This window comes from Tachypleus tridentatus, unplaced genomic scaffold (assembly GCF_004210375.1).
Source record: "Tachypleus tridentatus isolate NWPU-2018 unplaced genomic scaffold, ASM421037v1 Hic_cluster_2, whole genome shotgun sequence".
NCBI classification, from domain to species: domain Eukaryota; kingdom Metazoa; phylum Arthropoda; class Merostomata; order Xiphosura; family Limulidae; genus Tachypleus; species Tachypleus tridentatus.
This window is the reverse complement of record NW_027467782.1, coordinates 3,846,545-3,858,400: the sequence shown is the minus strand read 5'-3', so window position 1 is coordinate 3,858,400 and position 11,856 is coordinate 3,846,545. Positions and strand designations below refer to the sequence as shown.

The following is an 11,856-nucleotide window of genomic DNA, read 5'->3' as shown; positions in this document are numbered from 1 at the left end:
TTGCAAAGCTTTCTACTCACCTACAAACAAACGCATCAAAAACATATAAATTATGATGAATTTTATATGTCAGAAATATCGCTTTATTAGAACAAAGCATTCGGTGAAATTTTCTCGTCTTCTCCAAAATGTATAAATTGTATTAGGGTTTACATATAAAATATCTGTTTATCTACAATTTGTACTGATAAAGACCAAGATAAAATTTATTTTTATGTTTCTTTTTTAAGCACAAAGCTACAGAATGGGCTATCTGTGCCGTGCCCACCACCGGTTTTTAACCTTACTTACCACAAGAAAGCCTGTGCTCTTTCTAACAAAAGTAAACAGAAAATGGTGCTTCTAAATAGTTTCTTTTATTCGATATTAGAACGGTAAAAAATGTTTGATCAAGGTTTATATTTCAAAGAATACAATAGGTATGAGTGATATTTTAGTTACACAGTCCATGAATAAAATGAATAAAAAAGACAATATAAAATTTGACAATAGTCGCAAAGGTCACAAAGTCGTAGGATCGACTGCAGTCGGACTTGGCAGTGAAAGAGTTAATGACTGAAGTTGGTTTTTCTGACAGTCTCTCAAACATATACATTAATCGATAATCCACAGGTAACACACCGTTTAACAAACAGAAATTTACATAAACCGCCAACCAACATAATACGGTAGCCACTGTTAATCTCACTTAGTGATGTCGCAACAAATAACTTACTGAAATCAAAATTGTTAACTGTTAATGTAGTGGCTTCATATCAAATACCCTAATGAAACCAAAGTTGTTAACTGTTCATTTAGTGGTGTCATAACAAATACCCTAAAGAAGCCATAGTTACAACGGTAACACGTACAATGATGAAGAATGATACTTAAGTTATGCAAATATTGTATGAAAGCAGAATATTTCAGTTATAATATGCAATATAATCAATTATGCAACTTAAACAAATACTAAAGCATTTTATGCTGAACAGTGTTTCAAAATTTCAGTGAGCATTGGACTTTTGATACTTGTTAGCACAATGTTATTAGCAACCCCATCATGTGTTACAAATACAATTTTCTTGGCTGTGGAAATTCATTACAATTACACCTCCATGTCAAACCTGTTATTAGTAATAATTAGTTATAGTTATTAGTAACATGTATTCTGGTTCATTCATGAAGTAAGCAAAAATAAAGTATAACATTAAACCAATCTTTAAGTACAGTTTTACCAAAACATTCTCTAATTGAAATTGATACTCAAGACTCTACAATTTGATCTTTAGCTATATTTAACTGTTGTGAAATGTATCTATTGTGTGATTGGAAAAAAAAAACTGAGCCAGGCTAGTACAGATACTTATGTACATTTCTGTATTTTGAACTTTACACCATCACTGACATCATTGTTAGATATGACTGGACATGCACTGGACATCAGCAGCTGAACTTATAAGAAGAAAACAAATACGACTACACATTGTGGAAAATGTAGGTGAGGAAGTGGTAATTGTTTATGTTTACAAAATGTCTTTATGGATTTTGTAGAAAGTAGCAGCTTATAAGTCACTTACTTTAAGTGTAAACCAAACCTTTACTCAAAGATAAACAATCATAAACAGTATTTTGTATTTATGGCAAAAGCTACTGAAACTACCTGCCACAATCTTTAATTTTGAGCTACTTATCAGAGAGAAGATAGCAAACCACTACTTCTCCCACCTCCTGTGCTAAGGGATTGACTGCTTCTTTTGTAACACAGCCACAGCTTAAAGAACAGGAGACATTTTGTGGTATTGCAATGAATTTGATTTGATTGAAACACAGGAAGAACGATTACTAGTAACTTGTAATATAAGTTATTACATACTCATGTAGAAAGTAAACTAAATATACATCCTTATGCATACATGAAGTCAGACAGACACTTAAGATATTTTGTCAGTTCTGGATTATGGTAACTAATTAAACACCCTTGAAAGAGGTACAGATAGTCCTGAAGTACATTCCTATCTTGGTATCTTCTTGTGTCTGTTAACCAGTTTGAAGGATTATTAACAGATTCACTTTATTTATTTTCACCATGAAACTTCAGTTCTCTTCTTTAACTCTGTCAGAATTTCAAATATGTCCCAAAGTGATGCACTTGTTTCAAAGTTCCTGTAAAAATTAAATAAATTGAAAGACAAAGTAACTGAATAATTCTATATACAGAGTCTAGCACATTACCCTAAAACAAAACAATCCCACCAAAGATAGGAATAATGAAATTACTGAGACTTTAAATAAAAAAACATAAACCATGAAGCTATCAAGCTGAACAGATAAAATGGTCCCAGAAATATCAGTTTTTGTTACAAGTTACTGTTACTTATGCTGAAAATATGTTCTGAGCCAATATGTTTCTTGTAACCAGAAATTATGTTATGTAGCTACCAAATACTGCTTAATAACTAAACAACTACATATTATTTGAAATTTCATTCTTAATTAAGACTATAACTGGCTTTATTAAAACCAGTATTTGAAAAACAGTTTTGTATTTGGGTATCACTTAGTTTAGTGCTGCTGTTATTTGTTGCCATGAGATTTTAGTCTTCTTTGACCAAAAATGCATCTACGAGATTATTTGTTTTGTACTTACAAAGAGTGTTAAACTTTAACTGTATCTTATGGTGGCTTATTACACTTGTATAATTCAAATGATCAAATAAAGGACTTAAAATGTTTTCCTTAACTTATGTAAGCAGGTACTAGTGTTACTATCAGAAAAGTTAACTGTGGTTAGTGTAAAAGAAATTGGGTTGTGATGGGAAAGTAACATAATTTTCCTTTCCAGGATAAATTTATAAAGGCCACAAAAAAAAAAGTGGAACAAGTGTGCGTGAATGTGTAGACAATTCTTATACACTACTTTCAAGAAGGTTCACAGAAAAGGTGGAACAAGTGCAAACAATTTTACAATAAAACACTGTTTCATATAAGGAAATGAAATGTGTACCTATGTTTAACCAGTTCAAACATCTTTTGAAAGGAAGAAAATACTGATGAGAGAATTATTAAAGTCAGTTATGTGGATGAACCATGTATTTTGAAAATGGAAAAACCAGGATTAAACAGCACATTCTCTTTAAACAAAAGCAACTGGAAACAGAGTTTATTAAATGTTTTGATTTTTAAAATATTCAAGAGAATAGTGTACAAGGGAAAAAATTCAAAGAATTCAAGTCTACCGATATATTACGATAACCTCCCAACTACTCCTGAAGAGAATGATGCATCTAGAAAATTTTGTTTTCTCCGTGACAAGAGTAACTTCTACAAGAAAATGAAGACAAAGAACCTGCCTCCCAATGGTACAGAGGATTTACAATGCTAAAATTAGGGTTTCGATTCCTCTCGGTTGGCTCAGCAGATTGCTCAATGTGGCTTTGCTAAAGAAAACACACATACACAAAGAACCTTCAATAGTAAGTTGAATGAAATCTGTGTCAAGAATTTTACAGGAGGAAGAATGTAAAGCTGTACACAAAGTAATTCTATTTTATTATTGGTAAGTCATCTAATTATTAGATTCAAAGAGGTCTGGGAACTAGAAGGTTACAGAATAAGGATGTAAAGTTTGTTTTACCAAAACACAGTTTTACTTATCCATAGAAAACAAAACAAAACAACAACAATAAAAAAAACATGTAATTCACCACCTAATGTCAATAATAATAAACTTAGAGAATGTGATGAAATGTGGTATTTTACCAGTTTTCTATTGAGTAACTGGCAGAATAACAGGAGGTTCACCAGAAAATGTACTGTAGAGCAAAATTCTAAATTCTCTAACCTTGACTGAAGTTGAAGCAAAGAGAGAGATTGGCTTCAAGTAAAATCTTTATCTCAAACATTCATTAAACAGTCAAAGACAATAACAAGTGTATCACTTAGGTGCCTTTACTGGAAAGCTTAAATATCAATTATATTTGTAGCAAAATATAATCATATCTGTGATCATTACTGATGGTACAGACTAAAAAATACAACAACATGGAAGCATATATGAAAAATATTGCCTTTCTTTTTAGGGTTAACATTACTGTATAAAAGTACAACATGAATACCAATACAAAGGAACACCTTTATACATAAACTATATTAATAAATATAATCAAACATCAAGCACACCCTCTACATTCCTACACTCAATTACACAACCCCCTTCAAACATGTGGTCATCTGTCGGTCAGTTACCTCTTTCTTTCTTTATGAACCTGACAGAGACAGAAGAAGGTCAAAACGTTGTTTGTCCCTCTACATAAAAATTTTCTCAACCCATACCAGCCGTTTTTAAATATATAAAAATACATCATGTTTTACTTGAAAGGAATTTTTCCTAAAAACAACCAAGCTGATTGTTGTCTTAAATTAAAACTACACAAATAACATATTGAAAAAAGTTTTAAAAATGTATATTAAACAAGGTTGTAGGAAATGTTTCAACACCCAGACAAAGAGTAAGTTTTAGCGTTATTAACTGAAGACAGGGCCCAACATGGCCAGGTGGGTTAAGGCGTTCGACTTGTAACCTGAGGGTCGCAGGTTTGAATCCCAGTTGCACCAAATATGCTCACCCTTTCAGCTATGGGAGCAGTATAAAGTGATGGTCAATCCCACTATTCTTTGGTAAAAGAGTAGCCCAATAGTTTGCAGTGGGTGGTGATGACTAGCTGCCTTCCCTCTAGTCTTATACTGCTAAATTAGGGACGGCTAGCACAGGTAGTCCTTGAGTAGCTTTGTGCGAAATTCAAAACAGACAAATTGAAGACAGAACAGAATGACAGAAAGTTGCAGGCCTGTTACCTTAAGTATAAATATGTAAGTTTCAATACTACATAAAAAAAAGACAAAAATGATCTTGAATGTCATTTTCATTATCTTAATGATTTTCACGAGTTCAGTATTTATTAACAAAAGAAGTTGCATTGTTTTATCTTAAGAATATGACACTTAGAAAATCTACAGAAATATACTGTTACTTCATGCACTTGACTACTGTTAATGTAAATTATTAAAGCTTATTTACTTTCAGTGAAGTTTCCTTGCTGTTATGTTTTAGATCTGTAGAAAACAAATGTGGTATGTATAAGTTAACAACAGTATAGAGGATAACACAAGGAGTACCAAACAACAACAAATGCTGACTTACAATATCTGCTAGAGAGGTCATCTCTTACTATGTACTGATTTATGAGACTGGAACTTCTTTCTAACATCTGTAGCTTTGTCAATATTCTGTAAACAGATCAAAATCTTATGTTATCTAGATTCTAATCTCTTAATGCAAAGGACCTGTCATTAAACATAACAATACAGAAATACCTAAATTATAAAACAATAAACAAAGTCCCTTTCTTGTGAACATCACTTGGAGAAAAAGCTACACAAGAGAAATAAAGTAATTTATTTGACAAAAATTTGATGATAAGTCCACTAACTTCTTTATAAAGTACTTGTGTTGATATAAATTTGATTATAAATCCATTAACTTCTTTATAAAGTACTTGTGTTGATAGAAACTTGATTATAAATCCATAAACTTCTTTATAAAGTATCTGTGTTGATATAAACTTGATGATAAGTCCCCTGACTTCTTTATAAAGTACTTGTGTTGATATAAACTTGATGATAAATCCATTAACTTATTTATAAAGTATCTGTTTTGATATAAACTTGATGATAAATCCATTAACTTCTTTATAAAGTATCTGTGTTGATATGAACTTGATTATAAATCCATTAACTTTTTTATAAAGTACTTGTGTTGGTAAAATTTTGATAAATCCATTAACTTCTTTATAAAGTATCTGTGTTGATATAAACTTGATTATAAATCCATTAACTTCTTTATAAAGTACCTGTGTTGGTAAAATCTTGATAAATCCATTAACTTATTTATAAAGTACTTGTGTTGATAGAAACTTGACGATAAATCCATTAACTTCTTTATAAAGTACTTGTGTTGGTAAAATCTTGATAAATCTCTTAACTTTATCTACTATCCTGAAATCTACAGGTAAAATATCCATCTGAGCAGTCACTAGAAGAAGCTGATGGGTATGGTTAGCAAACTTCAGTTTGGAAGGAGCTAAAAGAAGCCAATAATCCATATAATGGCTCAATCACAACTCCAAAGCATGAAGATAATAAATAAAAGCTCTGACCTCTTGACAAAAAACATAAGGGGCAGAAGCAAGCTTGAAGAGAAGGGAACAAAACACCATGTGATGGACGAACTGAAGATACTGATGAGACCATGGGGATATAGGGATGTGGAGATAAACACTAGTGACATCAATACCTGTCATTCATAAGCCCAGAGAAAATGCCCACTGTCAGGTAAGAAACAGTAAAATTGGACAGTTGAACAAAGTAACTGAGGAAAGACGAATTGATGATAGGCTTCCAGTCCTGGTTTTCTTAAGAACAACAAAGAGTCTTGAATAAAACTAGGTGAAAGATATATAACAGATTCAATGTCCTGCTGAGATAATAGTTTCTGAACCACCTCCAACAGACACTGGCTGGTCATGAGATTCCAATATGGAGGAAAGAAAATGGGTATAGGAGACACTGGAGGAAGGAAAGAAAATGGGATTATGAATCCTTCCAATAAAAGTTGAAGACCTTAATGTTCCATGTTGAAAGGATGCCAGTAAAGAAGAAAATTGGTAAGCCAAGCTCTCACCAGATTAGAATCCACCAGGTGATGTGATGTGCATTGTCAATGAATACGATGAGATGAGGACCTCAAGGAGAAGGAACAAGTAAGAGTTGGGAAAAAGTGGGAGGAGAAATGGTAATAGGTGCTGTACTTGGCTCTGACTGAGACATAACAGACTGTTGTTGTACTGCTGCAGTTCATGATTCAAAAAGACTCAGAGATTGTGTCCAGTATGTATTACCACAGAAGTGGGCCATATGTAAATACCTAAGATAAGATGATGGTAAACATGTATGAGTTAAGGTTGCATCACAGTCTAGACGGTCCCAACAACAGAGAAACTACATATGCAGAGATAGAGCCAAAGACATGAAATAAGCCAACATAGAATAAAGAAGGGACAGGATATTTCCCAAAATCCCTCAGGGTTTTGATGAAAAGCTTAAGAGAGAATGGGTGGTTGAGAGATAATGTAAAAAAGTTGTGAAGGTAGAACAAAGGCAGGAAAGTTGGGCATGTGTAAATTAATAAAACAATCTGTACTGAATTGTGAAACATACTGAAACAAATGTTCTTTGTAAAGAACAAATTTCATTTCATACAAAGTACAAACAATTAACAAATATATCAGAATATACACTATAAATTAGGTGTATATCATCTCTGTAATTCATTAACTAAATAATATTACAAATGGAAGCATGATTAAAACTGGGTGATAGCATAGTAAGCATTACTGTTAGGATTAAAAGAATCAAATTTTGATGTACTGTACCACTTGAAAAGCAGTAAGAAAACTAGGTTTAAAACAAGTTGTTCCTATGACAACACAGTTGAATAAGAATATGGACATCTAATTTATAAAAAAAAAATATGGCAGTAATGCAACACGTTTTCCTGTGTGTTGTGTATGTTTTCTAAGTATAACAAGATCATATGGGCTTTTTATAGAAATATTTCTTTGCACAATATTTTAACATTATATCTCTGTCTGCTTAATACATGCATACTTTACATAATACTTTCTGTTGTTTAAATGGGTTTATGCTGTATTTATGTGTGTGTGTATATGTTTATATTCTCTCTGAATTCTACACGCTATATGTTACTGTAGTCACTATATGCTACTGTCTTATTAGTAAAGAAAACAAAGATTAATGGACTAAAAAGTCTACAATAACAAACAGATGTTCTGATACATGAACGTAGCAATAAGGGTGTTTACCTCTTCTGGTTTAAACCACTGAGATAACAAAAACAATAAATGTTCCGCTACAAGAAGTAGAGCAAAAAAAAGTCCTCCAACTGCACCAATTTGTCGATACCTGTGGAAGAGGGAAGAAATAATAGTTTTTATACCAATGTAAACTTAACGTCAGATAACAATAAAATAGAATCACTTTTTTTCTATGATATAAAACCTTATAGGCTAATACTAGGCTAATACGGCGAGCATGTTTGGTGCGACTGGGATTCAAATCCGCGACCCTCGGATTACGGGTCGAACGCCTTAACACACTTGGCCATGCCGGGCTAACATTGCTTACTGTGTTTAAATGTTTTAGAAAAAAAAATCCTTTCTTTGTCGGGAGAGAAATGAAAAAGATATTATAATCACATAACCTCGGAAGGTTTTTTCGTGATGCATATGAATATTTGTGAAAAATTAAAATAACTTGAACACATATATTTGTTTAATTACCTGAATCTGACTGATACTTATTGATTTGAGTGTTTGTTGTTAAGCGAAAAGTTACACAATGGGATCTCTGTACGATGCCCATCACGTGTATCGAAAGTTGATTTTGAGCGTTATTAATACATTTAGCACAAATTTTTTTTTATTCCGTATGTTAATTATCAATAACTTCCGATCAGAAGTTTGCGTCCTCTGGTGGGACAGAAGTAAATCTACGGAATTAAAAGGGAAGTTCGATAGCCCAATGTGGCTTTGATGGGAGAAACACACCTACAGACGTTTGTGTGGCGCCATCTGTTTTAATTTCTTTGTACGTTTTTCGATAGAATATGCATAATATACTGATGCATGCACTGATTTATGGAGTATGCTAAACTTGGATAAGATTTTTAAAGTGACGTATTAGGATGAAATATAGGGAAATGCTTTAGAAAGTTCAGTTTAGTTGTTGCTTTACTGATCTAAAAACTTTACTTCACTCTGTGAGTACTTTTGTTGAAATAAGAAACGAAGACGAAAAACGAACCATTTGAAACAAAATCTAACTTTCATTCAGATGAGAGATAATAAAATGCTAACGTTTGCTCTTGGAATGGGTGAGGAAGTCGTGTTCTTTCCCTATGTTTACCCTGCCGAGACGGTCGGTACTCGATCAACAAACGAAACGGTGAGAAATGGAACTCGTCAAAAGATAAAGAAACCAACTGTAAATGTTTGCTGACATTTATCTACTGCTTCCATACAAAAAAACACACCAAAGGCAGCATCAGTTTCCTTGCTTTTAATAAAGCTTCTTCATGGATTGCATTCAGAAATGCTAAATTTCACGTCTCTTATACATCTAATTAACTGCACGAGAAAAATCAGTTACTTTGTCCATAGTATATACATTATTAGACTGAAAGCACGGTGTGGCTGAATAGGTTTTGGTTTCTATTTTGGTCTGTTTTTCAAGAAAAACGATCACCGAACTTTCAGTTCCAGTGAGAGGACTCGTTTTCAAATTATTCCGTTTGGTGTGTCCTCATCTAGAAATGGGTGATAGAAACTGTGTCAACATCAACACAGAGAATAGGTTGAAGACTCAGTGTCTGCCTTGAGTCTTAAAGTTAACGGTGTAAGTCAGTGTTCTACGTAGGATAAACAATACAAATCTGTTTTAATTATTTACACCACTGTTAATTACTTACTATCCATACAGTTTATTTATATATTTAAAATCCTTGATACATCTGCAGCTTTTCTACACGATAAATTAAGCCTGTGTTTTTAGTCGTACAAACGAATAATGTCCCCCGCTAGTACAGCGGTAAGTCTAAAGATTTACAACGCTAAAATCAGGGGTTCGATTCCCCTTGGTGGACTCAGCAGATGTCGAAGAAAGAAAATTGAAAAAAATAAACACCACTTGGTGTTGGTCAATCTATTTGGAGCAGAATAAACACTTTATATGAAGAAGCACTGAGCACCATTCCTTAACCACTATTATTTCATAGAAAGCTTGTATGCCTAAAAACACGATATATTTTATTATTTCATGTTTATATATCTGTGTTGTAGTAAACAGTAACATTATGAGTGAAATGAAAGACATTATTTAAACCTAATTTGCTTTCTTGAAAGTTTTGACTGCCAAGGTCGGATCCTCGACGTGGTGCTACTTTTGACAGCGCTAATAGAACAAACGAAACAATTCCACGCATGAAGCTTGGAATGAAAGATAAATATATATAAGGATTAATACAGCTGTTACCGGCTGAGATGATGACACTGTTTTCTTGTCGAAGACTTTTGGATTTCCAAAGGCCATTACCATCTCCTGGATGGTGCATAGCAAATTGGTAATCATAATGGCAACAAATGTGGCCGTAGCCATCATAAGTGTCTTCACCTTTGCACGAGGAAGGCTGACGCTGTCTGTTGGCAATTTCTCATTACTGATGGTTGTCGCCTTATGTCTAGTAAAATTCGTGAGTACAAGGCCACCAAAAGACTACATGGGATGGTGAATACAGTTAGAAACACAACATCCAGGTACAGCTGGCGATGTGACCTTGGATACTTCTGGGTGTAAAGATAGAGCCACATAAATACTGATTTATACTTGAAGTACTGAATGAAATAAAGTGACCACTCACGCTCCCAAGGAAAGTTTTCACGAAGAAATGTGCGGGTTTAAGGCGTGGTCAAGTGTGTTCAGGCGTGCGACTCGTAATCTGAGGTTTGCGGGTTCGCATCCCCGCCGCGCCAAACATGCTCATCCTTTCAGCCGTGGGGCCTTATAATGTGACGGTAAATCCCACTATTATTTGGTAAAGAAGCCCAAGAGTTGGCGGTGGGTGGTGATGACTAGTTGTTTTCCCTCTAGTCTTACACTACTAAATTAGAGACGGCTAGCGCAGATAGCCCTTGAGTAGCTTTGTGCGAAATTCACAAATCAAACGATCCAGGGTTATACCAACCAACATGTAAGTAAACGAAACTAAAGTACTCTGAATGAACAGCAAAAGAATCTCCGTTCTACCCGTAACTTTCCATATTATCTGTGACGTCACTGTCACCATGGTAACTAGCAGGTCAGCTACAGAAACGTTGAAACAGGGTTCTAGGTTTTGAGCGACGAAGCCGGTGAGAGATACGAAGTTTCCAACAAACCAAAACGTTTCTGGAAAAATAAATGATTATCGTTACTGTAACGCAACAATAACAACACGAATCGTTCGATAATAATCAATCAAGAAACGTCCTTAATATTATCAATGTACGTTAAGTTAGAATCGGTCAGTTTAAGATGAGAAAGATTCGCCATGATGTACAACACACTGACAGCTTCGCACTTACCGGTAACACTACGTCACTAACAACATTTTTCGTTGCTTAACGAAACGTTCTTATGGCAACCTCACCGTCTTTTCAGGTTTGTCTTGGCGCCCCACTACTTTAGGTTAAGAAAATAAATATAATTTAACGATAAATAAATTCTCAACTCAAGAATGGAATTTTGGGATTGATACAGTGACGACGAAACCATAAAGTCTCTTACTATGTTACAGTTCAAATAAAGTTTTAAGACATTTTCACCCGTTAACGTTGGGTTGATAAAATAATAAAACTGTATCATTTTAGTTCTAGTGTTGTTGTGGTAGTGCATTTATCTGAACAACTGGATTTAAAATTCACCTAATATATAATATTCTGAAAAAAAAAAGAAACCATAGAGAGAATATATTATTGTATATTAAGAAATATAAATAAAGTTTTAAATAATGGAAAATATTTAAAATAAAAGTAAGAAACTAAAGGTTATTAAACAAACAACAAACCCGATTTCTATATAGAGAAACTTCTGAATAAATTACCTATATATTATGCTTCTTGAAGAATAGTTAAAATTGTTTAAGTCTCGTAAAAATATCTCCACTAACGCAGCGTTATGCCAAAAGACTTATAACGCTGGAAT

At 33.5% G+C, this 11,856-nt stretch overlaps 1 long non-coding RNA gene across 1 annotated transcript; it reads right to left on the bottom strand.

Moving 5' to 3' along the window:
• Positions 1 to 334: 334 nt before the first annotated feature.
• On the bottom strand, positions 335 to 10,988 carry LOC143243163 (uncharacterized). Its single transcript, XR_013024100.1, has 4 exons — positions 10,921 to 10,988; positions 7,923 to 8,022; positions 5,183 to 5,268; positions 335 to 2,145 (listed from the first exon to the last, which is right to left on the bottom strand). It is a non-coding gene; the product is annotated as an uncharacterized LOC143243163 (long non-coding RNA).
• Between the last annotated feature and the right edge of the window lie 868 nt (positions 10,989 to 11,856).